The sequence below is a fragment of the Vipera ursinii genome (assembly GCF_947247035.1).
Source record: "Vipera ursinii genome assembly, chromosome: 1".
NCBI classification, from domain to species: Eukaryota; Metazoa; Chordata; class Lepidosauria; order Squamata; family Viperidae; genus Vipera; species Vipera ursinii.
This window is the reverse complement of record NC_139512.1, coordinates 2,806,051-2,820,910: the sequence shown is the minus strand read 5'-3', so window position 1 is coordinate 2,820,910 and position 14,860 is coordinate 2,806,051. Positions and strand designations below refer to the sequence as shown.

The 14,860-nt window shown below is 46.0% G+C and overlaps 2 protein-coding genes across 6 annotated transcripts in view; one reads left to right on the top strand and one right to left on the bottom strand.

Annotated features, from left to right (window-relative positions):
• Positions 1 to 14,860, bottom strand: part of ARID3A (AT-rich interaction domain 3A) — an 82,911-nt gene that overhangs the window by 28,283 nt on the left and 39,768 nt on the right. The gene's annotated exons all lie outside the window — the stretch shown is intronic.
• LOC310632727 (uncharacterized protein) overlaps positions 11,377 to 14,860 on the top strand; it is a 474,991-nt gene continuing 471,507 nt past the window's right edge. Inside the window, exon 1 of the mRNA XM_083350125.1 lies at positions 11,377 to 11,418. The gene's annotated coding sequence lies outside the window, so the exon portion shown is untranslated. The remainder of the gene's footprint in view (positions 11,419 to 14,860) is intronic.

The window sequence follows — 14,860 nt, the reverse complement described above, 5'->3', positions numbered from 1 at the left end:
TCTTTTAAAAATTATTTAAACATTTGTTTTGATTTTCAGTAAAAAAAAAAAAGTTTGCCCGTCCCTTTGTTACAGCATAATGATACTCTTGTCCCTTTAAAAATTGGGAAATGCAAAATAATCTAGTTAGAAGGACATCTTAGAAGAACGAACCAAGCTTCTCTAAAATATGAACAGGAAAATACCTTTTCAGCAATAATGCTATATATTGGAATACATACCAACCTTAAAAAAAGTTTTCATTCATATGCAGATTTATGCACGTTTCATCTGATCTCATCTCATGTACAATTTCTTAAAGTCCTAGCAAAAATTCACCAAGGTAAATTGGAAATGTAGATATGTAAGAACTGAGTGAACTCAATCAGATCATCTCTATCCTTTGTCTCTTAATCCCATCCCTAAATCCTAAAAATTGCAAACCAAAACAAAACCCATATTATTGTCTCTCCACTTTGAACGGGGGTTGGGAGTTGTAAAAGGGAAGCTGGTGGGCTCTACAAGCCTACCACTCCCCATTTTTTGCATTCCTGGCCTATATCTTCCAAAGGTCTCATTTATAATCCTGCATTGTCCCCAATTACCTAAAATGCTAAATATTAAATGGCTGGTAAAATTGTGAGATGTTAGTATGATGGATCCAGAGGAGGGCAAAATGTGGAAGACAGATTTAAAGTTTTCAAACATTTTCTTTCCAATTCAACGTTTTCTGGAAAACTCACATTACAACATAGGAAGGACAAATAAAAAGAAGGTATGTGTGTTTTGCTTCTGTGGGCACCAGAGACAGATGCCAGCCATGAAAAAAATCTCTGAATTTTAAGCTGAACTGGAGGATCTGTGTCTTGGAATATATGGGAGGCAATGTCATACAGCTAAAGAAATAAACACAATCTGTTTTTCTACCCCGTGGATTAATTCCATCTGCTACGCTAATAGTGTTGGAATTTTGCATCACTGCAGGAACAGAGCACAAACAAAACAAAAAAAGTCCTCTTGCATCTTTCTTTGATAAGTTTTCAAACGGAATGTGAAATTGAGAAGAAAAAAAATATGGACCACCTGCTAGCAAGAAAAACATGTGTTCCGTTATGCACCAAGTAAATTGGAGCACACTTTTCCTTTGCAAAAGCTGAGTGAGCAACTGCTTTGTCATCGGTACATCATATAGACCAGACATGTCAAACACAAGGCCCGGGGGCCAGATCCGGCCCGCAAAGTGGTTTCATGTGGCCCGCGAAGCCATCCTGGAAACAGTGAGGGAATGGCCCCCGCTGCCTTGGCTCTGGCCCAGGCCGGCCAGGAGCCAATGTACAATTTTGTGGTGGTCATCTATACTGAAATACATTCAGTCTTAGCTCCACAAGGCCATCTGGAAACAGTGAGAGACCGGCCCCTGCCGCATTGGCCCCGCCCCCTGGGTGCACGCTAGGGAGGTATCACCCTTTGTGAGGAATGAAGAAATGCACCATTGCCTGGAAGTGGCCAGCACATGGCCCTGCCTACTTCGGGCAGGCTAGGGGCTGGGCAGCGTTGTGCTTCTCTTCAGATTTGTGCCACCCGGCTCAGCCTCTCGGTGCTGTGAGGAGAGGGCCATGTGCTGGCCACTTCCTGGCGATGGTACATTTCTTCATTCCTCATGAAGGATGACACTTCTCCAGCTGCGTTTCTTGCCTGTTTTTCTCCCTCCCTCATCTCAAATATTTTCCCATCACTCTGTTCTAAGGAAGGAAGGAAGGAAGGAAGGAAGGAAGGAAGGAAGGAAGGAAGGAAGGAAGGAAGGAAGGAAGGAAGGAAGGAAGGAAGGGAGAGGGAGGGTCTGAGGGAAGTCCTGCCTTAGTCCTTCCCTGCTGCCCTTTCACCATCCCCTTGCCCCCTCCTCCTGGCCTAACCTGGGTGGTCTCCCATCCTATTGCTAAGGAAGCTTTGGAAACAAAGCCAGGTCTCCTCAAATGGAGAGGAAGTGGGCCTCCCTCTTGACGTTGCCCTCATACCCATCATGAGCAACCTGGCTAAGGAGAGCAAGCACAGCAGCTGGGCACCCCCTTGAGCCCTTGAGGGCTAGGCTGGGCATTTGACCTCCGCATCATCGTCCAGCCTCCCCCCCCTGCATGGCCTGAGAGGAACAGTGAGGCTCCTCCAGTGGACCATGCCTCGGCACTTGCCCCAGTCCCATCTCCTTCTGCCAGAGACCCTCAGATTTGTCCCACTCCTGCCCAGGCCCCCATAGGCACCATTGACGCGAACAATGTAGAGCTGGCCATGCCCACCCAGTAGGCCACACGCACTCCAGCCATGCCCACCCAGTAAGCCACGTCCACCCTGGCCACACCCACCCGGCCCTTCAAGGGTAACTGCAATGCTGATGCGGCCCTCAATGAAATTGAGTTTGACACCCCTGATATAGACCCTTTGCTGCAACAATTCCCTTTGCATGCAGGAACGCTCTGCCCCTGATGTGGAGAACATGTGTGCCCCACTGTTCTCAATTCCCAACTATTAATAGCCTTCAATCAGCAAGAATGTTCCTTACTGGACCAGCTGCTGAGCTTGGATGGCCTCAGCTTGTCCTCATCACATCACCCCACATAAATTTTGACACTGCACATGGTTACAGCCTTCAATAGGTGTAGGATCCACCTCATGTGAAAAATTAAACTAGATAATTTTGCCAGAATCTATCAATGGAAAGATTCTGGGAGATGTGGAGAAAGACAGTGAAAATATTTATTATCAGGGCTTTTTTTGTCATAAAACGCCCAGAACGGAGTTCCGGCACCTTTTTGGGATGGAATCTTGTAGGGTAGGCAAGGCGGTTTGTATGACGTGTGTGAGTTCCGGCACCTTTTTTTTTCTTTCAAAAAAAAGCACTGCTTATTATAGTTGAAAGTATTGAATTAAATGAACTTAAACCAGTTCCAAAATACAATAAGTTTCCAAATTAAGAACAGTACTGATAAAACAGACTGATTAAGCAAATAAAACAACGGATAGCAGAAAAGCAAAATTGAAACTTTCCACAATTTGTAAGAGCAGATGTTGTACCATTTGTCTGAAATGGTATCGGGCAGTGATGACGAACATTTTAGAGACCGAGTGCCCAAACTGCAACCCAAAACCCACTTATGTATGGTCCGGTGCCGCGTGGGCGTGGCCCATTGGCTGAGTGTGTCCCATTGGGTGGGCATGGCTGTGGTGGTAACGGCCGACTGGGTGGGACTAAAAAGTTCGATCAATCAATTCCAACTTTGCAAGATCTTTTTCTTCCTAAGAGAAGTTGAAATTGATTGATTGAACTTTTTCTTTTTTAACACGACGGCAGAGGCCTAAAGCAAAAAGGTTTTATAAAACCCAGCTTGAAGGCCCAGGACTGGGGCGATGGCGCGTGTGCCCACAGAGAGGGCTCTGCGTGCCACCTGTGGCACACGTGCCATAGGTTCACCACCACGGGTATAGGGTTTCCTGCCTGAGCAGGGGGTTGGACTAGATGACCTCCAAGGTCCCTTCCAACATCACCATCAGCAGCAGCAGCGTTATTATTATAGCATATCAACAACAGCAGAGTACTAATGCACACTAAATTATGGAAGTGAGATTTCCACAACTTGAATGCAAACATTTAGAACATTTAAAAAGGAAATACTTCATTTCCCTATTGATCTAGCCCTTCTGGATGGGACAAACAGGAGAGCCTCCGCACTTTCCTGACACAAACCAGGGCCTACATTTGGCAGGCCCTTGAAAGTGACCATTTAGGGCTTAAAAGAATAAGCCATTAGCAATCAGAAACGTGTCGAGCAACGCAACACTCTCTTAACATAAATTCCTGCAGATACTCTAAATGATAAATCCCATCCAACTAAGCCAACTGGGATTTGCACGCCTTCCAACAAAATATAGGTGCTCAAACATTCCAATGAGAAGCATCATATTTCCAGAATCAGTTTATCTGAGATCAGGTTGGAATTATTTCTTCAGGGGATTCCTTTGGACATGCTAGCCTAGGATTTGGGGGCTGGCATTCCCAAGTCCAAGGATTCTCAACCTTTCTTATTCAGGGACCCCTTCTGAGCCTAATTTACCTCCGTGACTCCCCTCATAATTTCTATAAGCTAGAAAAAAAGGTTAATTTACCATTTGCACTGTTCATTACAGGTAGGCCTTGACCTACAACAGTTCGTTTAGAGACAGTTCAAAGTTACAATGGCACTGAAAAAAAGTGACCTGTGGCTGTTTTTCACACTTATGACTGTTGCGGCATCCCCATGGTTGCATGATCAAAATTCGTATGCTTTGGCAACTGGCACATATTTATGGTTGCACTGTCCCAGAGTCATGTGATCAGCTTTTGCAATCTTCTGATAAGCAAAGCGAATGGGAAAGCCAGATTCATTTAACAATTGAGTTACTCACTTGACAACTGCACAGATTCACTTAACAGCTATGGCAAAGAAAAGACATAAAATGGGGCAAACTCACTTTACAAATGCCTCATTTTCCAACGGGAATTTTGGGCTCAATTGTGGTCATAAACTGAGGATTACCTATACTTTAAACTGTACCATGAAATGCCTGTGGCCCTCTAGAAATATGGTGTGACTCCCTTGGGGATCACACATTGAGAACCACTGCCCTAGTCATGTGGAAAGTGCCAGATTTCTCAATCTGTGTGTGTGTGTGTGTGTGTGTGTGAGAGAGAGAGAGAGAGAGAGAGATGCCTGCAATGAAGAAGCTGAATTTGAAAATGGACCAAGCTGGACTGCAGGATCTGTGCTAGAGCTCCTTTGGGATCATAGAAATCTTTCTACCTATCTTTTGCAACCTGATGCCATCCCGAAGCATTCAAGTCAACTTCCATTGGCTCTCTGATTAGGGAAGCTGAAATCCAACACGTTCTCCTGCTTGAGCAGGGGGCTGGACTAGAAGACTTCCAAGGTCCCTTCCAGCTCTATTCTATTCAAATTCTAACATCTGGAGGGCACCAGGTTGGGGAAGAATGTCTACCATGTCAGTCTCATGGAAATAAAGGATATAAAAGAATGTGTATGTTGTACTGCAGAAAGTCCATTGCTTCCAGTCAATCCTCCACTGCACAGGAAAAAGGAGTTGGTAGGTAGCTCAGGAGCACTATTTTTCAGCCTTTTAAGACTGACATCAATTCTATTCTAACTTTTATCAGGCTGCAGAAGACAGGAAGAAAAGAGATAGGCCGTTTTAACCATTCAATCTGCTTTTAAAAAAAAAACACAGTTTCATTGATTCCTCCTGTTCCTGAATTGATTTCATTCCAACTGGTGATTTGTAAGAACCAGGTGTGTTTGCGTGTTCGCTCTCTTCCCTTTGCTTTGGATGAAGAACTGGACTCTTGAAACAAAAGGAAATTTGTCTGATAGATAAATATCTGTTTTAAAAAAAACCTCAAACACGTGAGGAACACATGGCTGATCATCAGGAGAAAAGTACACAAATGCCTGCCCTTGATTGCCTGGCAAGCTGATCTCGGAATGGAGGAAGACAATTGGAGAGGAAAGAAGTGGCATTAAAGACAAACAGAAAAGTCCTCTACATAAAGGAAGTGTGCATATTTACAGGTGGAAAGTATATATATATATATATATATATATATATATATATATATATATATATATATATATATATATATATATATATATATATATATATATATATATATATATATATATATATATATATACACACATACATACATGCATAACTGAAAATGGATGACAGCCAGTGTAGTCTAATGGATCAAGGTGCTAGACTAAGAGCAGGCAGACCCAAGTTCTAGCCCCTCTCGACATTCACTGAATGACTCTGGTATAGTCCTTCTCTCTCCACCCAAGACTGGGAACATGAAAAAAAAATCTATCAAACCTCACTACGTAGATCAGCGTAGTAAATTACAGCCCATAATCTTCAATGGACTGGACTGATTCGAATTGATAACAAATAATAGTAATATGAAAATGGAAGCAGAACTGAAAGGAAATATATGATTAAGTCCCTGGTGTGGGCAGAGGAATGTGAAATAGATCAGTAAATAAGCTTTTGTTTAGTCCCCCAAACTACTAATAGCAAGAATTTGGGAGAGGCCCATTCAAGGCTCCTTGGTACACAGACTATTTAAGGGCCAAGCAACAGAAATTTAAAAGTGGGAGGAGGGGAAGAAACCCTGGTTTAAATTTCAATACAGCTGTTAAATTTCTCTCTGCCTACTTATTTTGCAGGGTGGTTGTGAGGAGGTGGAGTGGAGTGGAGGCCTATGCATTCTGCCTTTAAGTTTTTATTAATTTACAAATGTGCACAGAATAACAGCTGAGAAATGAAGGGAAGGTCTTTTCACATGTCACAAAACTAAATTACATTCAAGGGAGAATCAACTAAACCTGATCCTCCATGAAAGGGCCTATTGTGATGCATGCCTTCACAAACACACGCTTACATGAGACAATACGCGCTTACATGAGACAATACACGTATTAGATTTGGCTTGGCCAACCCAGCCTCCCTTACATGAGCTCCCTTCCTTTCCACCTGGTGTGTGTTTTGATACTTTGCTGCCCACAGATGGAAAGTACTTACGGTAATAATCATGCGCTCTACATGGGGCTACTCTTGAAGAGCGTTCGGAAGCTACAGCTGGCGCAGAGTGCGGCGGTGGGTGCAGTTCTGAGGGCCCCTAGAGTGGCCATGTTACACCGGTGCTTCAAGGTCTTGGTCATCACCTGCTTGACATTTATTTTATTGCATTTATATTTATTTATTTATTTTATTGCATTTATATACCGCCCTTTCCCTGAGGACTCAGGGCGGTTTACAGGGTGTTAAAAATCAACCATACAAAAGTTAAAACCCAATTTAAAAAATATTAAATCAACCCTGTACTATTAAAAACCCAAATTAAAATGAATGTCTCCTCAGCCTGGGCCCGAGAGCTCAAAGAGCCAGGTCTTCAGGCCCCGGCAGAATGATCGGAGGTCGGGAGCAGTCCTCAGCTCCACCAGCAGCTGGTTCCAGAGGGCAGGCGCCCCCACTGAGAAGGCCCTATCCCTGGGTGTCACCCGCCGGTAATCTCTTACCGGCGGGACCCTGAGCAGACCCTCCCTGTGGGAGCGCACTGGGCGAAGGGCGTTTGATGCCGGCAGCAGGTGTTCCCTCAAATACCCCGGACCCAGGCCATGTAGGGCTTTATAGGTGATAACCAGCACCTTGAATTTCACCCGGAGGGCAACCGGAAGCCAATGCAGCTCGCGGAGTAGAGGTGTTACATGGGAGTATCGGGAAACCCCCATTACAACTCGCGCGGCCGCATTCTGCACCAGTTGAAGCCTCCGAGTGGTCTTCAAGGGCAGCCCCATGTAGAGAGCGTTACAGTAGTCCAAACGGGAGGTCACAAGCGCATGAGTAACTGTGCATAGGGCGTCTCGGTCCAGATAGGGTCGCAACTGGCGCACCAGGCGAACCTGGGCAAAAGCCCCCCTGGTCACGGCTCCTATGGGATCTTCAAAATTGAGCCGTGAATCCAGGAGGACGCCCAAGTTGCGAGCTCTATCAACGGGGAGCAACACCTCACCCCCCATCGTTAGAGGTGGAATAACTTGGTTAACCCGAGATGCCGATATGCACAGCCACTCAGTCTTGGCGGGATTGAGACGAAGCCTGTTTCTCCCCATCCAGACCTGAACCGCCTCCAGGCACCGGGACATCACGGAGAGGGCATCGCTGGGTTGGTTCGGGGTGGAAAGAAAAAGTTGGGTATCATCAGCGTACTGGTGATACCCCACCCCGAAGCCACGAATGATCTCGCCCAGCGGCTTCATATAGATGTTGAACAGGAGAGGCGAGAGAACCGACCCCTGAGGGACTCCACAAATGAGAGACCTCGGGGCGGATCTCTGCCCTCCCGTCAACACCGACTGCGAGCGGCCCTGGAGGTAGGAGGAGAACCACCGTAAAACGGTGCCTCCCACTCCCAACCCCCTGAGACGCCGCAGCAGGATACCATGGTCGATGGTATCGAAAGCCGCTGAGAGATCTAATAGGACCAGGACAGAGGAGCAACCCCTGTCCCTTGCCCTCCAGAGATCATTCACCAGCGCGACCAATGCCGTCTCCGTGCTGTGTCCGGGCCTGAAACCCGATTGGTACGGGTCCAGATAATCAGTTTCCTCCAGGAACAGAGGGAGCTGATGCGCCACCACACTCTCAACAACCTTCGCCAGAAAGCGAAGGTTGGAGACTGGACGGTAGTTGTTTAAAACAGCCGGGTCCAAAGCAGGCTTCTTGAGAAGGGGTCTCACCACCGCCTCCTTCAAGGCGGCAGGGAAGACACCCTCCTTCAAAGAAGCAGTTATTACTGCATGGAACCAGCCTCGTGTTCCCTCCCGAGCCGCATAAGCTAGCCAGGAGGGGCACAGATCCAACAAACAGGTGGTGGTGCACAGTCTCCCCATGATCCTGTCCACATCATCAGGGGAAACAGGGTCGAACTCAGACCAGATAACGTGCTCAAGACCGCCTGATTCCTCCACATCAGACTCTGCCCAGTCAGAGTCCAGGCCGGTCCGGATCCGAGCGATTTTGTCCGCCAGATGATGACTAAACTCCTCGGCTCGTTCCTGCAAGGGATCCTCTCTCACCTCCTGGTTAAGGAGGGAGCGAGTCACCCTAAACAGGGCGGCCGGGCGATTATCTGCGGACGCAATAAGGGCGGCAAAGTAGTTAGACTTCGCCGTCCTTATCGCCGCAAGATAACACCTTATAAAGGTTCTTAACTGCAATCGGTCGGATTCGGATCGGCTGGATCTCCAACCGCTCTCTAGACCTCGTCTCCGACGCTTCATCTCCCGGAGCTCCACAGAGAACCATGGGGCCCAACGGGATCTGCGCCGGGTCAGAGGTCGCGTGGGTACAACGCAGTCAAGTGCCCTGGTGGCAGCCGTTTCCCAGGCCTCCACCAGAGCATCGACTGGGCTGTGGGTAAGGGTGATAGGTATAGGCCCAAGCGCCCTCTGGAATCGATCCAGGTCCATTAGGTGCCTGGGGCGGAACCACCTGGTCGGTTCCGCCGCCCAGCGGCGGGGGGTGGCATGACGGAAAACCAGCCTCAGGAGGTGGTGATCTGACCATGACAGAGGGGTGATGGACGGGGAGCCCCCTCCCAGATCATCCAACCACTGTCCAGACAGGAATACCAGGTCGAGAGTATGATCCCCCACATGAGTCGGGCCCTCAATAACCTGGGTTAGGCCCATGGCTGTCATGGAAGCCATGAACTCCCGAGCTAACTCCGACAACCCTCCCAGTGACGGCAGGTTGAAGTCACCCAGGACTATAAGCCTGGGGAACTCCACCGCCAACCCTGAGAGGGTGTCGAGCAGCTCAGGCAGGGCTGTTGCCACACAGCTGGGCGCCAGGTATGTAAGCAACAAGCCCAACTGAACCCGAGGACCACATCTCAAGAGGAGGGATTCACTCCCGACCATCTGGACAATGGTGGCCTCCCGGGGACACAAAGTCTCCCGAATAACCAGTCTCACCCCAATGGGACCAGTCTCACCCCAATGGGACTGGTCCTCCCCACCCGTGCCAGCAGAGGGCATACTGCGGATCCTGTGAGGCAAGGGATTTCAGCTGGCAGGATCTGAGAGAAAAGCCTTGTCTGCTGTGGCCCCTACTCTCTGGAAGGTCTTACCCTCTGAGGGGAAATTGGTTCCCATCCCCCTGACTTTTTAAAAGAGCCTCAAGACCTGCCTCTGCCAGATGGCTTGGGCACCCAATGGGGGGGCTTCATACCGGATGTGGCTAACTAAAATTCAACCCCACCAGCCCAGCCCACCCCCACCCACCCCCTTCTTTGCCATTTTGTGTCTGTGATTTTATCTGTGGTTTTTACAATGGATGATTTTAATGCTCTTCGGTGTGGTTTTTTTTTATGCTGTAAGCCGCCAAGAGTCATTGGATCTGAGATGGACAGCAATTAAAATTTTTATAAATAAATAAATTCAGTGGCGAGAAATCAGAAAATAAAGGGTCTTGGTGACAACTGTTAAGAAAGTGATAAATTCTGAACGCTCCAAGAGAGCAGCATCCACACACTGGAGCAAAAATGATACGCTTAGCTGTAGAAATACTGCAAGCAGGATGATGCCGCAGGAGTACTGAGGATGAAAGGCAAAATAATGACAGCCTTTAAGCAAGGAGATGGAGGGGGGACCATATATCAAATTAGCCTTTTCTTTACACAGCCATGTCCTGAGACAGTAAGGATACACTGCATGAAGGAGTGAGCAGATAATATAATGCCTATACTTTAGCCTCACTATTTGCAATTTGTAAATAAGTGCAATTATTTAAATCTGACCACTATATCCACATCTTCTTGGAGAAGCTTCCCTGCTGCTACTCTTCAAGAATGTCATTATTCATTGGGCTTCCCCAAAAAAGTAACTCAAGTCAGCATTGCCCAAAACTTTTGAACAGCAAGCTCACTGCTGTTATTTTCAGTGTAAAGAATTGGCTCCATTTTTGCTAGCAGTTCCTTTCTCATATTTCTGAATGAGATATTGGCCCAAGCAGGTATTTTAATTGCAAAGACAATAGAACAGCAACTCTTTGAGAAAAGCACCAAATATGTTTTTCTGGGGGGAAAAAACACCCTCCAGTGAATAAAAGGCAGTTAGCCTTTTCTAATGAGAAAAAAGCAGGGCAGCAAGCTGATTTGGGAGTATTCTGTTTCATATCTAGCAAAGCCAGAAATTGCTCTACATGCATCTTTTCAAGTCCAAAGAGAAAAGGTGGAATGAAAAGGCAACAAGAATAATATCCAGAATACAGATATCGCATCTTTCTTTGTACAGGGACTAACAGCAAAATATTCAAATAAGTATTGCTCAAAAGCTCAGATATCAGAAGAGAGGGCTGGGGGGAAAAGATAATAAAAATTGAGGAACTGAAAAGCTATTTGCGTACCAGGTTACATGCGAAACCAAGAAGCCCGTTAAGCTGCAGTTTCAAGGGCTGCTTCCTGTTACGCCAGGGGACTGAAGTGAGCAGGTGTGCTGGGCACCCATCCCCTTAGCTGGGGCCATTTTAAAATGACACTCCCCTCATACCAACCAGCAGTCTTCTTTCACCACCACGCACACACGTTTCAAAAAGCTCTGATGGGAGAGAAAAAAACACCCATCTTCTTACAGCTAAGTGGCCACTTGAAGATCCCCACTGACAGTATTTGAGAGATTCCAGTATTTGAGAGGTTACCACAAAGAAAAGGGGGGTCAAGCTATTCTGCAAATAATCTGAAGGCAGGACAAGAAACAATGGACGGAAACCAATCAAGGAGAGAAGCAACCTGGAATTAAGGAGAAACTTCCTAACAGTGAGGACAATTAACCAGTGGAACAGCTTTGCCTTCAGAGGTTGTGGGTGCTTCATCATTGGAGAGAACTGGACAGTTACTTGTCTGACATGGTATAGGGCAGGGGTAGGCAACCTTGGCTCTTTTATGACTCGCGGACTTCAACTCCCAGAATTCCTGAGCCAGCTGGCTCAGGAATTCTGGGAGTTGAAGTCCGCGAGTCATAAAAGAGCCAAGGTTGCCGACCCCTGGTATAGGGTCTCCTGCTTGAGCAGGGGGCTGGACTAGAAGACCTCCAAGGTCCCTTCCAGCTCTATTCTGATTAAACTGCAAAGAGGCCTATCACGGCAGTAATCCATTGGATCACTTGGAGGCTTGACTTGTGCAGGGTGTAAAGGGCTGATCCTAGAGGCTGAATCTTCCAACAGTACGGATAATGGAAGCCTCACTTTGGGCTTAGGAATTGTTCTACTGCATTATGAGGAAATCTTACTAGCTTATTTTTTTTTTTATAAAGATCTTAAAATTTCATTGATGCTCTTTTAACAATGAGATAGTTGCTCATGTTCCAAGCTTCCCTATGTGCTCTCAAGCTTAAGAATGTAACAGCATCAACCCATCAAATCTTGCTATCTGGTTTCTTAGGAGAGGAATTTCTGAGCTAGACAGCTTCTAAACAAGAAGCTTCCAAACAGCTAAAAGATTCTACTAACACTTTTTCCCATGAATTTGTCTTTCCCATTTTTTTAAAGTATCAGCACATCTTGTGTCAGTGAATTTCACAAGCTGATTCAGTACTCTGGGAAAGCATAGTGCCTTTTGTTTCCCTGGATAAATGCCTTGGGCGATGAGTTGTAAAAAAATATCACATTTGCAGATGACACAGCAATAGGAGGGACAACAAACACCTTGAAGGGCGTCATCAAGATCCTAAAGGTCCCGGACAAGCCCAGAAATCAGCATTTCAACCTGAATAAATGTAAGTCCTACACTGGCTCCCAAAAATCAAAGACATGAGCGTCCTGGCAGATCACAAGCTGAGCATGAACCAAGAGTGTGCTATACCTGTAACGAAAGCAAATGCAATCCTAAGATGCATCAAAAGAAGTTAAAGCACGTGTCCAACTTTAGGAAGGGCTTCGATAAACTAGAGCTAAAGATATGATAAGAAGCCTGGAAAATGTATGAGGAGTGGTTGGAGACACTTAGTAGGTTTAACCTGGAGAAGAGAAGGCTGTAGAGGGAGTTGTCCTTAGGTATCTGAAAGGTTGTCAGGGAGAGAAAAGTTAGAATTCTTCAAATCATTCCAGAAATTGGGAGAGGAAACAATAAGCTTAACTTACAAGGAAATGGCCTATGAGGGGGGGATGCAGTGGCGTAGCGGTTATGACACTGGGCTTGTGGACCGAAAGGTTGGCGGTTTGAAACCCAAATGTCATGTTATGGGGGAAGCTCCTGTTCCTGCCCCAACTTCTGCCAACCTAGCAGTTTGAAAGCATGCAAATGCGAGTAGATCACTTTGGTGGGAAAGTAAGAACATTCAGTGTGCTTCAGAGTATAGTCATGCCGGCCACATGACCACAGAAGCATCTTCGGACAATATTGGCTCCCATAGCTAGGAAATGGAGATGAGGACCGCCCCACAGAGTCCAACACGACTGGACAAGGGAAGCCTTTATCTTAAAACAAAAAAAATCAGATATATATCAAGGAAAAATCCCTAATTATAAGAACTGTTCAACAATGGAACAGATCGTGTTGAGAGCTGGCTAAGTGGAGGCTAGATGGCCATTTGTCAACGATGTTGTATAGTAGTGAATTCCTGCATTGGGAAAAGGGTTGGATTAAATGATTTCAAAGGCCCTTTTAACCTTTACCTACCGTATATGATTCTATGAAAGCCGTTACCAAAAGTTACTATAGAGAGTTTCAGTTATTATGCAAAAGATTTTTGTCCATTCATCTCTCTCTATGTCATTAGTAACTTTGAAAACCAGCCCTGAAGTCTTTAATTTAAATAATGTATACACCACTCCCATTTGTGGCCCTAGGCAACTTATAAGTATTCAAAACAGTAAAATAAATTTCCTCACAGGGCAAGATTCCAATCCCCTGTTGTTTTGCAACAACTTCCAGAGAGACAATTATGCTATTCTATTGCAGCAAAACCAGATAGTCTTTGGACACTAACACATTTATTACTTTTCATTGTCCTTTTCTGAACTCCCCTCTCCAAATTCTCTATTTTTTTTAGATATAGTCAAATGAGATTGTAGCTTAGATGTGAATTTTGAAAATACATTTGGGTTCTGGCAATTTCCTCCTTTAATGGTTTTCTAATGATTCCTTAGGTGAAATTTCCTCTTTTGCACTACCACCTCTGGACAATAATCTGTCTTTGAAATGAGCGACAACTTTTTGAGAAGTTCTGTACTCCTACCCCACTATTATTGTCCCAAATGCAATTTCTATTGCTGGTCTCAATCTCTAAAACACCAGTTAGCCAAAGCTTGTCCTCAGCATAAGAAATTATGATCGTTATTAATGTTCCAAGTCCCTGGAATAACCACATGGCTAGGAAATAAATTATGTTAATATTTATTAACTAAATTATGGTTATTACTGGCTGCCATACCAACAAATCTTGGACAGCACTTAGAAAATCTGCTCATTGACAACATTTCCGTCTGCCAATTGCAAAATTGCCACATTGCTTGGATCTGCACATAGGCTACACTGATACAGTACCACATCCTAGATTCTTGGGAACAACTCCATATATATGAAGGACAACAACAGCTAAAGGACAGGCAGCTGTGACTTCACCTTGTTGTAAACAGATAATAATTACCAATTATACACAATCAGTATTGATAAAATCACCATCAGTCAGTTGATAGGAATAGCAATAGCCCTTAGACCAGGGGTGTCAAACTCAATTTCATGGAGGGCCGCATCAGCATTGCGGTTGCCCTCAGGGGGCCAGGTGGGTGTGGCCTGGGTGGGCGTGGCCTACTGGGTGGGCGTGGCTGGAGCGCGTATGGCCTACTGGGTGGGCATGGCCAGCTCTACATCGTTTGCATCAAGGGTGCCTATGGGGGCCTGGGCTGGAGTGGGACAGATCTGAGGGTCTCTGGCAGAAGGAGGGTCTCTGGGCCAGGGCCAAGGCACAGGGGGCCATTCCCTCACTGTTTCTAGGATGGTTTTGCGGGCCACATAAAACCACTTCGCGGGCCAGATCCGGCCCCCGGGACTTGTGTTTGACATGTCTGCCTTAGACTTATATACTGCTCCATAGGGCTTTACAGAACTCTCTGCAGTTCTTTGGTAGACAGTGGGCGTATTGCCACCAACAATCTGGGTCCTCATGACCTCAGAGGGATGGAAGGCTGAGTCAACCTTTAGCCCCATCAGGATCGAACTCCAGGCTGTGGGCAGAGTTTGACTGAAATACTGCATTCTAACCACTGCGCCACCAGA